The 21,738-nt window shown below is 48.6% G+C and overlaps 1 protein-coding gene across 1 annotated transcript in view; it reads right to left on the reverse strand.

Annotated features, from left to right (window-relative positions):
- Positions 1–21,738, reverse strand: part of LOC104511106 (homeodomain-interacting protein kinase 2-like) — a gene marked incomplete at its 3' end in the record, with an annotated part of 84,892 nt that overhangs the window by 33,256 nt on the left and 29,898 nt on the right.

A 21,738-nucleotide genomic window follows, 5' to 3' on the forward strand; every position in this document is an offset into this window, starting at 1 on the left:
CACTTCCCAGTCTGTCCCAGGCACCTGATTAGATTTCCTCTTCCCTTCCAGCCCCAACAGCCAAACGCGGTGGGAATCCCGCTGTGCCTTTACTGCTGGCTTCGGGAGATGCCCACTGAGGCACCTCTGCTCAGTGAGTTTTGGGGACAGCCTTGCTGAGGAAGGAGAGGACAAGTTGAAAGCTTTCCCTCAGCAATTCCTCTGGGGCAGGGAGGAAACACCCAAATAAGCAAGAGCAGTCTCAGCTCAGACTTCCACAGGGCCTTAAGATGAGGGTCATTTCCCCTTTCAGCCAGGTAGACGCTGGTGTCAAATCTTAGTCGGGTACTATGCAGTCAGTGGAGAGACACAATGCCCCCACCAAGGGGGATTTAGCCCACTGTCTTTGGATGGTTTCAATCTTTCTTCACTGAGGCAAGACAAGCTCCCTAAACTTCAGCAGCCAAGATGAGACAAGATGAATCCTCTCCTTAGTGCTCCAAATGCTTTGCATTTCAAAAGCAACTTCTAGTGGAAGAATCAAAAGTATCTTACAGACACTGAAAACCTTATACAAAATCTACCTCTGCACATAAACACCTTCCTTACTCTCCCTATCTCAGCCCAGACTTCCACCTGTAGTTAAGTGTCACAGTTCCTACTTTACACAGGGATCACCAAAGGCTTCTCTCCTGCTCTTCTTGCAGATCTTGCAACACTTCGAAACCCCCAGCTTCTGGAGTCAGGTGATATACAACAGAAAGAAAACTTACCTTCCCATACTCATCTAACTATAACAAAAAGAAGGCAGAAGACAGACAGAAGAAGGAAATTCACATTGCTTTAAAACTTTCATAATTTTAAAAACAGCCTTGGGATTTCATGGGCCCTGATGCACGGGAATGCCTGGGGTTGACTATTGAGCGAATCAAGTGCCACCATCCAGAGCTGGAAATAGGACCCATGGTTCCCAGTTTTCCATCTATCATCAGGATAAGATCTGACACTAGTGAGATCATACTGAGGATTACCAATTGCAGCGGAAAATACTATGTTTTAATCACGCCATTACACAGTCATGTGAAGACAAGTCTTTAGCCAAGAAACCAAGCAAAATGGGTAATTTTTTCCAAAGAACAAGCAAAGGCCCTGTAGCAAGAATCCATGCCCCATTTTCAGTCCGCAAACTTCCCTAATTTTGGGTTGACTGGTAACGATAAAAAGCCCAAAACTATCTGTTCTCAAACCAGCAACACAGAACGTAAAAATTACAGTAAATTCTGGGCTTTTAAGCTTAGGATGCTTTGGGCCATTCCCACAAAAAACATGCCAGAAGCTTAAAAAGCAGCTACCTTCAGCCCTTCCAGCTTCATCTGTGCTTGCTGGTTCTCATACCCCACTGTTCTTTACCCCATCGGGACAAACTTTTTATTCTAGCATGAATCTCTTCTTAGCGAAAAGGGGTTAATTTTCCTCTTTTCCTCCCCATTCCATCATCCCTGCACACTACTCCACGCCCAGACAAAATGCAGAGAGAAAGACAGCTATGGTGACCTGAATCTCATTACTATGTAAATCCTGCATTCAAAGCCATCTGCCTCTCCCTGTCTGCCTTCCACACTGTGAAGGAAATGTCCCTGGTCACTAATGAGAGCTCAGCCACCATCGCCTGAACTTCAAATCCCTCCCACTAACTCCAGTGGAGGGAGCGGAGGGGTGGACTATCAGTGGGATATTCCCGACGTGATTTTGTGTGGAAACCTCCCTGTTTCTAAAAATCACTTGCGTTGCTGTCATATGCAGCGCACACCTCCACCCCTCTCTCCCCACACTTACGCTGCCAACACCTCCAGACCCCTGCAAGAAGGGGTGACCTAGAATTTCAGACTCCAAAATCTCTAGTTTTTCTTTTTCTCAGGAGTCTTCAGCTGTCTAGTGGGTTTTCCTTAAAGCTCCAGCTTCTGGAGTGCAGCACTTCGGAGAGCATTTCCTTTTCACATACAAAAGAAGTTTTGTATCTCTGTTGTTGGGAACGAAAGCATAAAACCCATGTCTGTGTCATTTAGACACAAAAAAGGCAACTAAAAGGAATGTCATTCATGATATTAAACCAGAACTATCATTGTAGGGAGGGGAGGTGGTGAGATAGTTTTAGCTATTTTACCTTTTTGAAAGCTGGTATTCACCTTTCTCAATCAAGCCTAAACATTCGTTGCAATCTTTGCCCGTTCAGCCCCAAATAGATGATAACTTTGGAACAGTGATGAGAATCCCTGAGAAAGCGGGGCCAGATGGAAGTGATATGGTGCCCTAAGTATCACCCAGCCAGCGCTGGCTGTGGCTTTCTCCCAGCCCTGCCTTCGCGCCATGACTGCAGTTTTTCCATGGGGAGGGCACAGCCTTAAGTCAAAAAGATGTAGTTAAACTTAATTAAGCTGTTATTAAGGCACCAAGAGAATGACAGGTATCGGACACCACACAGGCTCCCAGACGTTCAGCCGGCGCAACCTTTCCCGTTTGCCGTGTGGAAGGGAGAGCTGGGGTGGCCCCAGGAGGAGCTGCGGTGTGCCTGCCTGCCCGCACTCTGCTCACCACCAGCACAGAGCCTTTTGGTGGAGTGTGCTGCAAGTTCTGTAATAAAACAGCTCATCCACTGGCAGAACGCCTTCTGAACCTCTACTGGGTGGAAATTGTCCTGTGTGCTCAGTTAGGGATGCGTATAGACCCGTATCTAACACGTGGAACTCCTCTTTCTAGACGTACAACATGTCAATTTGTTAAGACAAGGTGAGATCTTGACTTCATTCACACATTGTGGTACGGAGTTCCACAGGCAGCCTTCTGCTTTCAACAGCATCTGAACTCAGCTGTTTAAAGCCTGGGTTTCCTTCATCAGGTTTACATTTGTTCCCTCTCAGTTCCTGTTCACATGGACATGTCAATTGGTTGAGACAAGGTGAGATCTTGACTTCACACATTGTGGTACGGAGTTCCACAGGCAGCCTTCTGCTTTCAACAGCATCTGAACTCAGCTGTTCAAAGCCTGGGTTTCCTTCATCAGGTTTACATTTGTTCCCTCTCAGTTCCTGTTCACATGGACTGGCCTAGAGGTGAAGATAGAAGCTCTTGAATGACCTTCCTTTTAGCACAAGCTATTTCTAAATCTCTGTCCTGTTCTCCCTTGTTTGCAGCAGCTTCTGGCTTCTCACTGTTCCATCCCATGGAAGTTTCCATCCACTTCCACCGCCTGACCCTACAACTCCTCTTCCTGACACGACTGCTTGGAGACAGGCTGAACAGACCTAGAAACAGTTAAACACAAGAATATTCCCCAGTCTTATTTTACACTATTTGCAGAATGCCTTTGCGTTCCAGTCTTCCCTGAGCCTAATATTTTGTTTGCTTTTGGAGTGACACGAGGCATTTCAGCAGATGTTTTATCTGGGAGATCCTCCGAGACACAGAGTCCTTCCTCCAGAGGAGCTGCTGTTAATTTAGGACATAGAATTATGTAGACACAGTTCATTTCTCCCCTTCAGTACTGCACTGATCTGGCATAATGTTGGCTGTAATCTAGATCAAGACCCTTCAGTGCTCCTTACTCTCTTCTGCAGCTTAAGGTAAGCAAGTCTGTTGTATCTGCACACTTAAGCACTTCACTGCCGGTCCATGACTTTTTACAGATAATTAACACATAAAATAACTCTGGTCCTAAAATGTGCATGCAGGCCGCTCCATAACCAACCCTTTGATTCCTAAAAGCACTCAAATTTAGCTCACCTGCTCTAAGAATGGTGTAATTCTCTTTCCAAAGGGAAAGAAAACATTTCCATGTCTTAGCCAGTTCTTACGTGGGATTTCTCCACTCTGAAGCTGGTAACACTCTGAAAAATACCCTACTCAGCTCTGCACACCACAGTATTGTGAGTTATAGACCAGAAGGACGATTCACAAGGTGGCAGTTCCTCCTGGAACAGCACTGAGATCCTCAGCAGATCTTTCCATGGCTGCACAGGGAACGTGCTTGTTTTAACACAGACCCACCAAACCTTTTGATCGTGGTGGGGACCTCGCTCGAAACCAGGCAAAGGCACCCACTGCCAGGTACCTCAGTACGTGCAGGATCGTCCCCATTTACTGCTCTCTGCCTGTGTTTTGGCTGTGCATATGCAGCACCCTCGGCACAGTAATTCCAGCCTCTGCTATGAGACACACAGAGGGAAAACTTTGCCCTCCCATTAGGTATCAGAGAGAAGTTCTTCCCAGAGAGGGTGGTGAGGCACTGGCACAGGGTGCCCAGAGAAGCTGTGGATGCCCCATCCCTGGCAGTGTTCAAGGCCAGGCTGGATGAGGCTTTGAGCAACCTGGTCTAGTGGAAGGTGTCTAGGGGGGTGGGAACTAGATGGTCTTTAAGGTCCCTTCCAACCCAAACCATTCTATGATTCTACGATCCTTCCTCTCCCGTGAGCTGCCTTCGATGCCTCCGAACGAAAGGTATTCCCCTTCTGTATGTGCAGGCACAACCTGCTCTACAGCTCACACAGATCTCACCAGCAGAGACCAAAGACTTAGAAACCATGCACCACCAACCTGAGAGAGACTGAAGAGCTACCTCAAGAGCCTGTGTCTCCAGGAGAGATGCAGCCAGCCCATGCTTGCTCCACACATCTTCCCCTTTCACAGACCAAATTACTCCCCTGGCCAGCAAAGGGTGACCAGCTCCTCGCCTCAGCGCTGAGTCCGGCAAGCCCTCCATCATCACCTTGGAGCCCAGCTTGAATGCGCCTGTGTATACCAGAGGGCCGCTGGTGCTGGAGACCTGGGACATGAGGGTCCCCATGCTAGCAGTGCCTGCATGTCCCCAGAGGCAGAAGTGCCATCTCATCATTTGCTTGCACCTCACATATGACCCCGTCCTGCTTTCAGGCCTGCCGCTGGCAGAGTATTTACTTTAGGAACCCTGCTTTGTGGCAGGGTAATTTCATTGTCTGGTGTTTCTGTCAGGAAAATTAATTACCAGTCTAGCTCGCTGGCTTTTTCACCCACACATCACAGGACATTAAAAACAAATGCCAAAAAAATTCATTTCCACAGACTTGGATTCAGAGAGCTGGGCTCTTCCTGAATTTTAAAACTCCCCTGCAAACTGTCCTCCTCGGGGATAATTTACCACCTCTGGTAGGGTCCCGTGGCTGAGCGTGACTGTCTCAGCAGAGTCCTTCATGGACAAGTATACATATCAGACAAAAATATAACTCCAAACTTGATACTTGCTGGCACCTTGAGCAAAGTGCGTGCTTGCTTCTCACCTTCGGGGTGACGCGTCCAGGAGAAGGTTGGGGGCAGCTGCAGGCAGTGCAGACAGACCTACAGCGATGCTGGCTGCTGAGACAATATGCACAGCTCTATCTTCTTCTACCTGTTAGTCTCACCCGCCAAAGCCACAACTTCAGGAAGCAGCAGCTTTCACACTTCCACCCAGAAAGCCCCGGACAGAGGCAGAGAGGCAGGAGCCAGATCCCCTGGCTTAAGCAGGCACGTGCTCAGCGGGTGCAGGCCCAGGGCTTGACTCCTCAGTGCTTGTGCTCTCCCACGCACCAAGATACCTCCTGTCAGGGAGAGGAACTGCATCCTTCATGTGTCTAACAAAGGGGATTTTGTTCAAGTGACGGGGCTCCATCTTTCTCCCAGCTGAACCTTTTCTTCAGCATCTTTATGGACTCTTTCTCATACCTGATCACTTGACCCTTTTGTATTTTGTGGAGGTATTGACTTTTTATTGCCATATACTGTAGCATTCAGAGCACCCTTAGCTCTTAGTTAATGGAGATGGAAAGCATACAGCACCTCTTTTTGTCCCTGTAAACCTCTCAGACCCCAAATCACTTCCTAAGTGCAGGGCTGTAAAAGGAGACAGGCTCATATTCTGAGAGTAAAAGGTTACAGTTGCTATTTCCCTTGCCCCTCCACCTCTTCACTAGCACAGACACCTGGAAGGGATGCAGACATCTAATACGGATGACCCCAGACCCAAGGTCTCCCTCCGCTCCAGGGCTGGGCAGTTGCAGAATTCCTGCCCGTGAAAAAGCCAGCCATCAGGGTCAGAGCTTAAGCTACAAGCACCACTGGCTCCTGCTCGCTTGCTCATTCCCTGTCCCACGCAGTGGGCAGGACAGCAGCTCCGGACCCTACCTGTACCACTCCTGGCCAGAGAGAGCTAGGATCACCCTTGTTGCTGGCCTCGTTATGGGACCTCTGTACTTCTCCTGCGTCCCCGAGTGCCGGCGTTTTCTCGGACGCTCAGCCCAAGCCCGTACAGAAGTGGTACAGCTCTGCAGATGGCTTGCTAGGGCCCCAAGAACTGCTATGGACCATGTTGGGAAGCACCAATCCAGCAGAATCACAGCAAGCGACAGCTCTGAGAGTCAGGACTCATCCCTGAATACACAGGCACACCATCCCTTTCAGATTCCAGCATAAAGTTCAAACCCCGGAGAGTTTAGTCAACACAGGGATATTCATGAGGGAGGGAAAGGGCCATTGAGGAATGGCACCCAGTGTATCAGAGTATGTTGTTTATCCACAAAGATGTTTTGGCCTGAGTTGTAAGGAGGGATGGTGTCTCTAAAAAGCCTACTAATATGCTCCCTATTTCACAGGTTAAAGTTTCTGGAAAGAACTATTGGTGTAGTCAGAGCCGTTTCCAGGGCTGTCAGCCCAGCAGCACAACCACCACTAGAGGGTAGCTCCAACACTGCATTGCTCACATTGCCCTCGCCCATCCCTCAAGATTAGTTTGCAACACATCAAAAAATATCTGTATCAGCTCAGAGGGCTTGGAGCTGGATCCACTCAGCCTTCGGTGATGGTTTATGTTACAGGACATAAATATAAACTGGAGGCTGGTAACAAGTGAGGTACTGCAAGGGGCTTATCCCGGCACTGGTCTTGTTTAACAACTTTATCACTGAGCCAGGGGAGAAGGCAGAGTGAACTCTCATCCAGCTAAAGGGTGAGCCCAACTGGGGAGACCTGGCGATGCACTTGAGGGCAGGGATGCCACCCAGAGGGACCGGGACAGGCAGGAGGCATGGGCCAGTGGGAATCTTCTAAAATACAGCCAGGACAAATGCTGATTCCTGCCCTTGGGACAGATTAATCCTGGTGACAAGGTCTGGGGAACTGCTCAGTGGGAAAGGCCATGAACACCTTAACTTGGGGGGCAGTGGGATGAAATGAGGACTCTGGTAGCAGCTGGACCAACAGCCTCCCTGGAGCAGGGCAAGCAGACCAAGGGACGTGATGAGCCACCTCCAGCCACACTTGTGAGGCAACATTTGGATACCACATACCGCCTGGGGCCCCCCGTGCATGGGCAAACCGCAGCAACCTCAGCGGGGGGAGAGACAGCTACAGACAGCCATGGGGGAACCTGACGGCAGCCTGCTCCCTTCTCCTCTGCCACACAGACGAGGTGGTGCCAGGCTCTTTGCTCAGGCGAGAGCAGGAGGTGGAGATGATAGACATAGGCTGAAACAGGGAAAGGTCCCACTGGCGACAGGGAAAACACCACCACTGTGCAGATAATGAACCACTGGCACAGGCTGCCCCGAGAGGCTGGGCAGGTGCCACCCTCGGAGACTCTCGACCTGACAAAACCAAGTCTCTTGATCTTGATCTCATGGCTGACCCTACCCTGAGCAGCAGCATGGGCTAAATGACCACCTGAGGACCCCTCCCACGTAGGCTACCCTCACTACATGGTGTGGTAACTATATGCTTGTCAACAGGAAGGTGATAACGATCCTCTTACCTCCAAGCAAAACACTACGTAGCTTGGAGTGTTGCAAGGGGTACAGATGCAGGTCCCAGGGTGTTTTTATTACACACACAGTTCTAGCTGTCTTTTAAAAACAGAGAGCAAGTTACACAAGAATTACTTCTGGACTTGATCAGCGTAAGTATCGAACAAGCCTCAGGAGCCTATCATTACTAAGGGTATTTAATAGCAAATAAATCAAAGAAGCAGGCTAAACTCTACCCGCCCCTTGACACTGCTCATGTCCTACCAGCGTGCTGACTGGGAAGGGTGAAAATACTCCAGAGAATGGTGTCAGAGGTTGACAGGGCTAGCCTGGACACCGGGAAGTCGCCCGCTCCCTCCCTGCTCCGACATCGAGCCATCCATGCCTATGTCACTCCTGGCAAGAGTTCAGCCAGCTTGTCTTACAGACCTCCCATGGTGCAGCATCCATAAACTTTGCTGTGCCCAAAGGACCTCACCCCTTGTAATTTTAAGGAATAATACAGCTGTGCATAGCTGACTTTATGTCATGCTTAATTACAACTTGTTGTCAATCTGGCATCTACGTAATACATCTGGAAAGACATCATATATCTCACTTGACTTTGGCTATACCCAGCTTCCCGCCAGGTTGCACCGCCTCCCTAGCTTCACCCCTCCTTGGCCCCAACACACATTCAGTACCTCTAGCCTTGGCTATTTTTCTCTCCTGCTTAGCTCTGCCTCCTTTTCCTGTCTCACCTTTTCTGCTCTCTTCCTGCACTTACTGTGGATGGAGAGGGAGGAGGGCATCACGTGCAGAAGCACTGAAACTCCGTACCCCCATGGTGGGGGTGCACACCACCTGCCTGCCAACACAGCCCTGTGCTGCTACCAGGCCAAGCTGGGCAAGCACAGATTGTGAGCACCCATCTTTGAAAATGGGGTTCCACAAAGACGCTTACACACCAGGCACCCCAACGGGATCCTGATGCTCGCTGTGAGCATCAGCACAGGGCTCTTGGGAAAAGCAATTTCCATAGGTTAACCCTGGAAGAGTTTCAAGCAAAGCGCACTAGTGCACCCCAAACACTTGCCATCGCTACGCACCTTCCTTGGGATTAAGAAAGCCGGATTCAGCCATGAACAAAGCCTGGATTTACATGGGCAGGGAGGGGCCCTGCTGGGAGGCTCTGCCCCACTCTGCTCTCCAACATACATTGCATATATCCATTCCATTTAGGTCAGGGCCTGAAAGAAAACCTCCTGCTCTCTTCAGCAAGAGCTTGCGAGCAAATGAGTGAAGCCCTGTGCTGGAGAAGGCAGCGCAGCTGTTTGTGGAAACAAGACAAAAGATTTAGAAACAGTTGCTTTCTTTCCCCCTCTCCCATGTCAGGCTGTTTACAGAAACCAAGGGATGAGATTTTGCAGACAAAAACACTGAGAGCAGCCTGTCAGTCTCAGAGGGAGGGAGGGAGGGAGAGGGAGGGGAGCGTAGGCTTCTTTCGGGATTATGGATCATTGCTAAATTGCTCTATCAATTATTAAACCCATCACTCAAAGCGCAGTAACCAAAATATAGCAGATAAAGCCTTTCTCATCCACTCTCTACCAGCTGCTCTCCTCCTCCTAAAGCCAGAGGGGAATGAAAATTCCCATAGTTTATATTTTATAAACATCATTTTCCCTCGTACTTGAAAATAAAAGCTTTTTCGGACAAGGTACAGTAGAACCGAGGCCACGGCAGGAAGATGTTAAAGGAGGACTCGCCCTTTCGATTAGCAGACCCAAGGAATAAAACAAAGTCTCTCCAATCAATATAATTTCTTAGCACAGACAGGTTAAAACATTTGTCTGTGGATAAATGACGAGGCAGGCCCCAGCCACCAACAGCCGTTAGTTGCCATTTGCCTTTGCCGCTGGGCGGATCTGCTACCAATGGCAGGGTGGGTATGGTCCCAGGAAAGGAGGTGATAGGACCAAGTGGCACGTGGCATCGGGTCTGGCATCGCTCTCTGTGGAGAGAGAAGCTGCAAACACACGTCCAGGATGAGAGAGGAAGCCCTGGAACAGGCAGTTCTGACGGGGAACCACCCGGGAAGGAGGACCAGAATCTGACATCCAGCCGGAAAGGCTTCCGTGTGGCTGCTGATGTCTGAACAAACATGAGTTTTAGGAGCGCTGTACACACTTGCTGGAGGCTGCAGCTCCAGTTCAGCGAAACCCTTTACCGTACGCATCTCTTGGAGCACATACGAGCCCCGGTGAGGGCACTGGATAAAGCTAAGTTAAGCATACATTTAAGTGCTTTGCTGAATCTGAATCTGCTAGCAAGTCCTCGTTGTACTTGAGCTGGAAATCTTAACAGGCAAGACAAGCTATTAAGCCCAATAATGGAAAAGAAAGACAGGTCCTGGGTCAGCCAAGAGACACACTGAGCTTGTCCCAGCCAGCAGTGCATCTCTGTACATCCCTGCAGGAATCCCTACTGGACTGACCACAATCACACTGATCTCTTCGGACCCAGAAAAGCAGGACTCTGTAAACTTTGGAGGAGGTGCACAACGCTGAGCACCAGGACCACAGCTCCGGGGGGTCGCCAGCTCCACCTGACCCACAAGTGCAGAAACATGCACGGGGGGAGTGATGCAACAACAGCGACATTCAGCACAGCGTGACCTCTGGTTGTTCTCCGAAACAAAGGGTAATGCACAGGGGGGAGGGCTGGGGCTTTCCCAGGTTATGGAAGAAATCAGAGAATAGAAAAATCATGATTTGAAAACAAAAGCCCTACCCATGCCAGGCAGTGAATGGATGAGCTGCAGCATGTTGGGTACCCCTGAAGGAGGCATCTGATCAAGAAGGGAAGAATGCCAACTATGTGCTCCCATTCACGCCACTGCATTGAAAGCATAATTCTGACTCCACTTTCTGACCCCCAGTATGCAATTTATGCAAATCCAAGCTGTTCTCACTTTCCTCAGATCCAAATGTCCACCCATGCCAGAGCTGGCTCTAACTTTTTGTTTTCCTTTTCAAATCTATTGTTTCCACTGTTGAATATTTAAGACCTTTTGTTGTTGCTGTTGCATTCCTTTGGAAATGAAATAATAATTAAAAAAATCCCAAAGGACACAGAGACAGTCAAGAGTTGACTTCTCATCTCCGATGGCCTCCTGTTCCGCCACACTCAGCTCCACCCCAAACCCTTATCGTTCCAGCCCAGAGCCCAGCCATGTCCTGGCCAAGTGAAGCTCCTTGCGTCAGATCTGTGACGTTTCCCCGAGACTTTTGTTCACAGTAAATATTGCAAGTTGCACCAAGCCGTGTGGTGGTTTTATGGGATTAGCCGGAATATTATGTCAACTGCCAATATTGGGCTCCAAACTATTTTCACCCCTAGCAAACACGGATACGAGCCAGACTCGGGCCATGATCCTAGGACAGCGCAAGTAGCAGGTCTGAGGCTAAAAATATCAAATTGCTGCAGCCTCCTTTATTTTTTTTCCCCTTTAATCATGCCTACTGGCTGCTTTCTTTTTAATTAGAAAAAGACAAAGACAAAAATAAAGTACTTATCCTGCCTGCTCCTTGGAGAAAGAAGCATTGCCCTTTACTTATCTCTGAAGAGCCACACAGATTTAATATTATTATTAGCAGCAACTATTTGTATTTCTGTAGTATGCAGGAGTCCCAGTGGGTACTGGAGCCCCATAATGCTAGACGCTAAAAGACGATGTGCTAAGGGACTGCGTCTGCTCCAGAGAATTGATGATCTAAGGCGATGTGTGGTGACAGGGGAACAGATTGGTGGAGCATTTCGCCCCAGATCATACGGAGAGAGCGTGGCAAAGCCAAGAAAAGAAGCGGGGTCCTTGCAAAAAGTGCCGTATCTATCAGACCACGACGTCTTCTACTTAGATATTCAGGAATAGAAATAATAACACACAGATTCAAAAGCTCCTTCAAAAGAGTGAAGAGTGGGTATTACTGACACAAGGCAGATTTTGGGGCTAAATGACCCGTAGATATCACCCAGCAAGACAGTGTGTTGGGAAGAGCTCATGAAATCCAAGGCCCATGATCCTGCATCACACTGGAAATACAAACTCTGGGACTTGCTGCTCAGCATCTGCTAAGCCGGGTTCTCCAACCAAGCCTGCACAAAACACAGTCCTTGGCCCACCGGGGTGACCACTGACGGTCTAGATGCTGCAGCCAACAAGGGCAGGGACGACCCCACGGATGAGAACAGCCATGCTGGGAAGCTCCAGGAGCCTGGGCTACTGGTATCCTGTTGTCCATTATGTAAAGGGTACAATAAAGTAGGGCTTAAGCAAATCTGCAGGAAGGGCAAAGGATCAGCATTAAAATCTCAGGCTGCTGACAGCACATGGCTGCCCTCAACAAGCCAGCACAAAAACACCCTGCCAGCACACGCCACACCAGTGTGGACTCCAGCGGGGAGCAGGGAGTTGGGCTCAATGATCCTTATGGGTCCCTTCCAATGTGAGATAGCCTGTGATTGTATGATAAGTGCCCGAGGCTCTCGAGCACAAACCTGAGCACTGAAGGGTCACTGGGCACCCCCTGCTCCTCATGGAGCCCTGGGCACAGTGACAGGGGCAAGCAGCACCCCAAGGGCACAGAGGGACCAGTGTCTTGTCTGCAGGGAGTGGGGCCCTGCTCCCCCACACCACATCTCCCATGCCAGCTCCCCTAGCCCCTGCCCTTCCCTTCCACTCCTCCCGCTGCCCCCCCAGCCTTTGCTCCGCTCCGAAACTACACTCAGCTCGCCTGCTCACTCCAAATACCAGTCTATTTCCTCCTGAGACTCTCTCCTTTCCCACCTCTCCTCCTAGATTTCACCCTTCCTAGGCTGAATGCCTGCTGGTCCAGTGCCTAGGGAGCAAAGGGATGGACAGGACGAGCCCAAAACACCAACTCTGGAATGGTGTTTCCCTCTGCTCCCACCCACACCTTATCTCACACGGGGATGGTAGCTACCACGTTTTAGGCCCAAAGACTGCAATTCCCCTGTTGTCCAGATGTGTAAGAGAGCCCTTGCAGCTGTGAGCAGAGGAACAACTCTGACTAACCTTTAATGCCACACATCTTACCAGAGCCGGACAGAAAACCAGAATACAAGCAAGAACGCACACGTGGCGTGCAAACAGTCCCAAAGGAACCATGATGCTTGCAGGGAGAAAGGCAATGCTTCAGAAGGAAGACTTTTAAGATAAAGTCTTCTGCAAAGTTAAGTTTACTCTTTATTTAAAACCATCACATGGAAAATTCAATTGTTCTCCAATGCATCTCTGTACCAAATCAGGAGACTAAATTCAATCATTAAAGTGTGAAGCTGATGAATTTAAATCCATAGTAAGTGCAAATTTCAACACAATTTTAAGTAAGGAGTCGCTCCCAACACCTTCATAACATGTCAACACATAGTCATATATTTGTTTCTGGGACTCTTCAAATGTCTCCTTTTACAGTTTCTTTTTTTTCTTGCCAAAACAAAATTCTTAAAGCTATCCCTATGTTCTGAAAAAATATAAACATTTTGCTCATGTTAAAACTTTAGGTGGCCATGACAGAAATTTTGGAGAGACAAAACTTGCGGAAAGAAACGCTGTACAAAAGAAACTTTTCCTCCTTTTTGCCATACACAAGGGGAATTTGGAATGATTCCCATCTGATTAATTTTAACTTCTAATTCATCCTTGGATCGCACTGCAGTACGGATGTCATTTCTTAATTTGACTGTTTTGCAAGTAGCCAGTACCGTCCTTGGAAAGGGCGAAGAAATGCCCATGTATCAGGAATGCTTCTGGCTGAAGGGAAGTTCAGTAATTACTCCAGAGAAATAAATACAACAATTAAAAGTACTTCCCAGGACATGAAGGCAAAGATCTGCCCTTTCTTGAAAGAAGAGTCTCTCTTATGTTTACAGTCGTATCTCCAATTATTGTGATTGCCTGTAACCATTCAGCTCTCTGCTAAGCCAACTGCCGGGTTCAAGAACATTTCCTGGCATTCTTTACATATTTTACATGTTGAAATTTTATCTGGCGTATATCATATGCTTCTCCCCCAAAATGCCTGAGCAGAACCATCTTCCTTCTGACGGAGGAGGAGTTCATAAACTCAGCTGCAGCTCTCAGAAGCCTCATCGCTCCAGGGTTGTGTTTGAAATTACTAAAAGAGGGTAAGTTTGGCTTTGATAGGTAAAACCAGAGTACATTCAAGCAGCAGGGGATGCAAATGGACCAACACCTCCCCGTAAAGACACTTTCACCCAGGCCTGTGCCCCCAGTTGTAAGCCCTTGAATTTATCACCCCAACATCCTGGAGCTTCCCTCTCTCTCCAACAAAAACCTTAGGGTACACCTTTGGTTTCACCACCTCCTTCCCCGCGGCCCCTCCAACACCTATTTCAGTTGTGGGAAGTGGTCGCCTTGGTTTAACTGGGGCCGTGCTGGAGACGGTGCTGTTGCCCACACCGCGATGGGCAGGCAGACCCCAGCGTGGCCGGGGCAGGACGGAAAGGCGCCTGCACGAGGTGGAGCTCATCACCCGCCGTATGATTTACCACCAACACAGGGCAATATTTAGGGCGCAATAATAAGGCGGTACATGAGTGTTTCACCAAAAACAAGACGGGGAAGGGAATAACTGTATTTCCTCTGTTATTCTAAGGGGAGGTTCACCGAAAGGTTAGCGAGAAAACAATGTAGGCCATCGATCACAGGGACAGCTAACCTAGAAAGGTTACCGCATGTTCCTGCCTCATTTTTCACATCTGTAATTACCCCGCCACTTCTCCCCACGTCCTCCTGCCCATCGCCAAGCACCGAATGCAAACCACCGCTGCGTTATCAATTACGTATTTTGTTTACGCTCGTTGTTACCGCCCTGCAACAGGCCACGGCAGCTGAAGGATTAAGCGGCACAACTTCGGCGATCCCCGCAGAGCGGCGTGGCCAGGGAAAGGTAGCTTGAGGGTGTCCCTGCCTTTCCTTCGCCCGATGTGACAGCCTGCCACCTCCCAGCGGAGGTGGAGCTGGGGGGAGGTAGGAAGGGTGTGGGTCATCACATTCGCCACGTGAGATGGAGAGGCAAGGTAGGGGCGCACGAGGGAAGACCGTTTCCATTCACGAAGGGCTCAGATTTGCTTTCGATCTTCATCCAACTGAAACAAAATGCCAGTATTGCTGAACATACTTAGCACCTCCTAAAGTGCAATCCTGCTCTGAACGGTGCCTGTCTAAAAACGGCATCGCAGGCTCCTTGTTTACTGCATCTCCCTGATGCCTGATCTGAATTTCAGTTTAAAAGAAGAATGGCTCTTTCCCCCCCCACCATCTACCAGTCCAGCAACCCCAACCAAGGCTTCGAGAGCCACTCTGGACTCATTTCTTGCATATTTATGCATGCAGACACAGACAGACAAATTAGAGTTATGCAGAGATGGGCAGGGGAAGGGCAAGGCAATGATTTGAAGACAATGAATTTGCAGGGAACTCAGTATGTTGCTACTCAAGTACAGCATCACGTTTCTGATGCAGGGAAGCCTGAGGGTCTTTTTTTTTTTCCTTTGCTTTGGGGAAACCTAAAATAGCTTCCTTTGAGAACCTGTGCCCTGTAATCATTTCTTCCTTCTGCAGTATTTCTGGATCCAGGCTTTTCAGTTGTAGAAGAATAGTAAATATGTATAAAATAAGGAAAACTGCTGCTGCCGCAACCAGCGTGAGAAATACTTTAAGCCCTGGACCTGGGAACTATTTTCTGTTGTTGCTTTTTTCTATCCCACCAGAAATTATAAATTAATTCATGCTCTAACAATACTAAGATCATTAATTTCTATTTATAACCATAACTGTAGTAGAAATCCATGTTGATGAAAAGTGGCATTGAAAAAGAATTTGCTGACAAGAGTGAAAAGCTTGCATGACAAAAGTCACGCAATGACACAAAGTTGTATGCATGCCCTGTTTCGGACCTCAGAAAAGTTGACGTCCATTGAACGCTAATGAAGACAGAATCACCTGGAAAAGGAAATTAAATACAGAAATACCTAGAAAGGTCAGAGCTTTTGCAGTGCCTTTGAGGCTGTTGAGCTCTGAGATGCTCCCCTCAGGATCCTGATAGAAAACCACGCGCAGGTAGGATCCAGAAAAACCAAGAAGGTGTAGGCCTCCTTCGCCTTGGTAAGGAAAACCAAAAGCACGGCACCTGCTGCCCTCCAGAGCTAACTCACCGGATGGAACGTAACCACACTCAACCACACCAAAACACTCAAATGCGTTTCCGGGTGTTTGTGAAGGGGCCAGAAGAACAGTAATCACAGAGTGTCAGCCCACTCCTAAAGCTTTATTTCTTAGTTGGATCCACAACAGACAGTGGAGAGGATGCTGGAAAAAACATCCACAATGGACACTGGTTCCCTTGTCCCCGAGGTGCCATGCAAAACCTCTCCTCTACATGCTGTGAGATCCAAACCCTTTCCCAGCCAAACTCCCTGCTCCCAATGCCTACGAGAACATACTGCATTCAGATGTGGCTTCCCTCAGCCAAGCGTTGACTGTGGCACAGATGTTCCAGCTGTAGGCACCTCCAGGTCAGCTCTCATCCCCCCTTCGTAGTTCCCTCCTCCACTCAGTGGGGTATCTCATTACTGAACCCTGTGGTGCTCCATACTGTATCCCTGTGACTAGAGGTGATCCTGGCACCTCTGCCAGACCTGGCTGGAGGCCAAGATCAAGGGAAAACCCACCAGGAGCCCTGTTTTTTTGCACTGATGCCCATCCTGCACACCACCAAGGCAGGGGTGGCTCCTGACCAGAGCTACCATGGGTCCAAACCTGGATCCAGCTGAGGAAGAGCAGCCAGAGCTCATTTGAAGCCAACAAAGCACCACCTACACCGTCTGAGGGCTGTGCTCTGTGCCCTGCTCCCATCCGCACCCCTTCTGCTGACTTCTCCAGAGTCAGGTCTGGTTTATCGCTGTCTTTCATCACCCAAGGGAAAGGGCCGATGTCAGTGCAGGACTCATCCTCCCCTGCATCCACAAGGCAATGTTTACTCGTCACATCGGCAGCACGACCGACTGGCACTGAACGCAAGTACAGTTTGCTGGACCAAGGGGGAGGAGAAGTGGACCCGGAGACGTCTGAAGCTTCTGCTTTTGACAACACCCACAAGATCCTCAGGGACATCAAGAGAAGAGCAGGAAGTGCCCTTATTGTGTTTTCAAGGTAATTTCTGAGAAAATGTGAGGATTTTGTGTGTGATCAATTTTAAAGATCTAAAATTGAATAAGGGGAATTCTCTTCCCCTCCTGATTAAGCCCATTTCCATTTTTTTCAGGTTGATAGTTTACCCGTAAGCAGGGACATATGTGCTGGGGGACATCTCTTGGGTTTTATTTGAATTCCACTGCTAATTTATTTGCTACAGAAACAAAGAACAAACAGCAACATGGTACAGAGTTGCATACTCTGGAGTGGAGGAACAGCCGCGGACCCTCCAGGATTCAGACAGACCCTCTGAGGATCCATCTCACTCACTTTTAGAAAAATCCCTGCTTTTCCACTCTTCCTTGAAGCATCAAACTAGATGAGGGAAGGATTAATTATCCGATGTTTGTAAACCTCTTTGAAGATGAAAAGTGTTATTTTTATTTTCAACTCTCACCAAAGGAAAAAAAAATAAAAAGAAAACAAGAAAAGGCCAGAGAAAGACTTTTGCTGTTTCCTACAGACAGGGCAGGACTGAGGTCCCGTACGGAGCCACCCCTCCAACAGTATATATTAACTGGGAAGCTGACATCGCAGCCCTTCCCCCAGGGCATGCATTAACAGGGTCTCTGCCCAGCTGCCTGTTTTCATGAAACATGCAGAACTGAATACCACTGAGACCTCTCCCCCTGCATCAAATTTGCTTGAATTTGTCCACCGGATTCAGAAGTTAAGGGGAACACAGCAGCAGTGTGATCAGACACATGTCACTTCCTTAGAAAAGCAGACTAAAAGCAAATGAGGAAGGCACTTGAATACAGATGCAGAGTGCCTGGCTACCCAGAACCCAGGTGGGCCGTTTTTTCCTGAGGTGTAAATTACAGAGGTGATTTATCTTTTTTAAACACTTTGCACCTACTGCTGCAATTTATGTAAGTCCCTTTTATTTTTTGCAGGGGTTTTGGCTTTTTTTTCGGGTTGGGTTTTTTTACTCCCAGTGTCCTTGGCATCACAAGGGGATGCACTCAAAGCAGAGGCACGCTGTGGTGCAGTACAAGGATCCCCTGGCAGCTGGAGAGCAACAAGAAGCTTACAGGTGGGTGCCTTGCCCTAGGAAGACAAAAATAGCAAGAAGACAGACAGGATTGCAACGTATTAGCAGAGCTGTGCTTAACACCAAAGACAAGGATGACAAAGAGCTGTTACAGGTCAGGCCTGAAGCGAGCTGGCAACCCAGAAGGGGAAGACTTTACAGCGTGCAGCCCACTACAGCTCCTTCAAGTCCACGCTCTCATCAAGATCTCACGACCACCGAAAATAAACAGGATGCAAGCTTTGAGTTACCCTGTTAGATAACAACTAAATATCCACCTTAATGATGATGCCTAAATGTCCAGTTCCAGATACATTCATTCCCCCATGACCAGGGCTAGCAGCACCTTTCCTGAGCCTGCTTTCACCTGTAGATCCTTCCCCTGCTCTCAGCTCAGCAAGGCACAATGCGCGAGAGCCGCGAGGTCCTGCATAAAAACAGCCATCTGGTGAAGGGGCAGGAAGAACCAGTTAAAAACAGAGTGGCTCCACCATATGGAGAAAATAATTCAGTTGGGCAGTGTAGGAAGAAGCAAACCCTATTATAATAATTGTGTTGCCAAGTGATGTTGCAGACTTGCTTTTCCCCTCACGGCTTCTGCACTGATTAAGAACAGAGCTTCCCCCATAAAGTGGCACCATCCAACTGTTCCCCCAAGCGACTTGTGGGATTACCACGTTACTACCGACACGTCTACAGCGGGAGCTGAGCACAGAGACAGGAGCGTTGCACCACCACCACCACCTTGCTCACTCTTCCTTCCACAGTGAGCTGAAACACCAAGGCTTTGGGAAAAGGTGATCCGGTTCAGCTGTACAGCATCCTAAGGAAAGCCGACTCGGAATTAGCACCAGAGGCAATTACACTAGTGGGGAGCCCAGGTTTGAAAGATTCCTGGCCCACCATACCCAAGGACAGGCAATGCAAACCTGCTTGGGGCTAAGGCACCTCTCTTCCTCAGCACAGGAATTCTGTCTCTCCTGTACTCCCCCGTGTACCCAGAACAGAGGAACCTGACGAAACCATGATTATAAACAGGTCCTTCTAGAATAGCTCCACTTCTTCAGACACTCTGGGCTGTTGATAAGAAGGTACCAGGAGGGCAAGCTCCAGAAGTACTCCTTACCCTGCGGAGTGAAGGCAACCCCTCCCTGGAGACTAGGCTAAGCAGCGTCCCCCCCAGCAGCCATCACCACATAGGCTCCCAGGGTCCTGCAACCAAGATGATCATCGCTGTGTGCAAACCAGCAAGTCTCCCAGGGTCCCAGCCCAGCTCTCCTGGCCACAGCAGTGTGCCCCTCTTGCCTGCTCCTTGGAAATCCATCTCTCCTCCTGCTCACTGTCCCCTCCCCACAAAAAGAGACAGCCCCCGAGACAGCACCGTAATGTCCCGTGCTGGCATCATTACCTTGGTTAGCACGTGCTGCTGCTGAGCCCGGCACTTGGGGCAGAAGAGATGCCCAGCCCAAGCTAACACGGGCGGAGTACGGATCTGGATGCTGAGCACAGCCAACACACTGAATTATTTCCTTCCCCTTTCTCCCTCTCATCCATTCCCATGCTGTGGCTTTCCACTGGGCTGCATTTATTTCCAGACATGCATGGTTGTAACCAGAGAGATTTCCCTGCACAAGCAGCCTTGTGCTTCCAGCCGAAGGTGGACAAACCCACCTATGTCTCTGGATGTGTGGAGGACAGAGCGGGAAGCACAGCCTCTTGTTGCAGACATCATTCCCAGGCAAGCAAAATCCCAGTCCAAGGCCAGTTAACGTATTAGTTATTAATTCTGGATAAAAGGAAATTTTTTTGCATGGCCCTGCTTAGACAAGACTGAAATCTTAACTCGCCCCTCCCCCTTCCCTGCTCTCCTTTAATACCTGATTAATATTGTACGCCACCACAAGCCAACATGCAAATAGAGCTCTATGCAAATACGGCTCAGCGCAAAGACAGATGCACTTAGCTCACTGCGTTAGTGCAACTCCAGAGGAATAGCCAGGGGTCAAAATAAATCATATAGATGATAGAGAAAGCATGCCTTGACTTCCAAATTTCCAGGGAGAAAGCCGTGTGTGCACGTCTGTCAGAGCAGAGTTTACCAAGTTTCATCAAGGAGATAAGGTAGTTAATACTCTGCTTAATTAGAGGCTGCAATGTTCTTTCTGGGATGCAGAGAGGATTGTCATCCTAAGCATCTAAGGCTCTGTCTTGCAAAACCTACTTCTGAAGTGGACTTAAAAGCGCAACTCTGCTCAGTAAAAGCAGTACCATCAACTTTCCTGTTCATTGTGTCCCTGTAACTCCACAGCAGACACACTTAGTTTTTAGACAGAAACCTTTTTACGGGTTTTCCCCTAAGCACAGTCCTGCAAACAGCAGGCCTGAATTTGAAAGTCAATCCACCACTTCCATACCTTCCCAAGCACTGCTACCTGCATTGCATTAATTGCTGCTGGCAATCAACAGGTCCCAGGTATGACACAGATGTATTTCTACCAAGAGTTTTGAAGAGATACCTAACAGAATGAAAATTTTACCTTGATGATCTGCCTGGTGCTTTGGAGCAGGATCTAGGTCAAGGATGCTCACCAGAGCTGCTGACAACTACCATCCTTGCTAGCAATCAGAATGAACTTCCCTCTGACCCTAGCTGGGAGAAGCAAGCCTGCAGGTGAGACGTTAGGGTGTGGGTGGTATCAGCAAGACCCAAGCACTTTGTATTTCCATAAAGACAGCTGTTGGAACTTCAGAAACTTTAATATACCCAAGTAAGGCAAGCACAGTTTATTAAGCCCACTTACAGCTGGGAAGACTAAGAGATGTAGCAGAAAAATAATTTTGACAAGTTCACACAAGAAAATAACTTGCTTGCCCCTACCCTGTATGCTAGCCACAAGACCATCTTTAGATACAACTGCCAAGTTTATTAGCAATACGTACCACTGCAACTGGTGACTTTGCATTCAGACATATTTCTCGGCTGTAAAGGACAGCTGAGAACGCATTAAGGTCACCAGGAGCACTTTTTGAGAACAAGCAGTCCAAGGCATGTCATTCTTGTTGAACTATTTGAAAATGAGGTTCCCATCTGGAAAGCTCATCTGCTAGAAGTGACAAAGAACTGAGGGGATCTGCCTTGCCCTGTAAATACAGAAACAACATGTCCCTGCTCTTAGCGTAGGAATCCTGAGTCTCCAAGGAGCTGGAGTTCAGGGAAGAACGAAAGCCCAAGACCAAGCAGGAGCACCTTGCACAACTCACCGGCGCCTCTTCCAGCCGACACTGCTTCAGCAGCAAGCTGGGAGGAAGGAATAAGGCTTACTTTCTGGATTCAGCAAGTGAAAAGGCAACATGCAGAAGGAACGCAGGCAACCTTGTCTTGTCCCTCAAATAAAGCTACTGGGACCTGTTTGTAGAAGTTATCACCACATGCTTCCTCCACACGTTGGGTTTAGATGTTACGCAAATATCGACTTCAAAATGAGGGAGAAAGGAAGGCTACAAAACAATGTAGTAACTGAAATCTTTACAAAGCGACGTCCTGTCTTTGGTGAGCTTTGATTCAAGCCCAAGATGCATTAATTTGCTCTTAACTGCACTCTGTACAAGTATTCCATATAGTACTCATTATTACAGACAAC

The sequence above is a fragment of the Eurypyga helias genome, unplaced genomic scaffold, assembly GCF_000690775.1.
Source record: "Eurypyga helias isolate BGI_N326 unplaced genomic scaffold, ASM69077v1 scaffold16496, whole genome shotgun sequence".
NCBI classification, from domain to species: Eukaryota; Metazoa; Chordata; class Aves; order Eurypygiformes; family Eurypygidae; genus Eurypyga; species Eurypyga helias.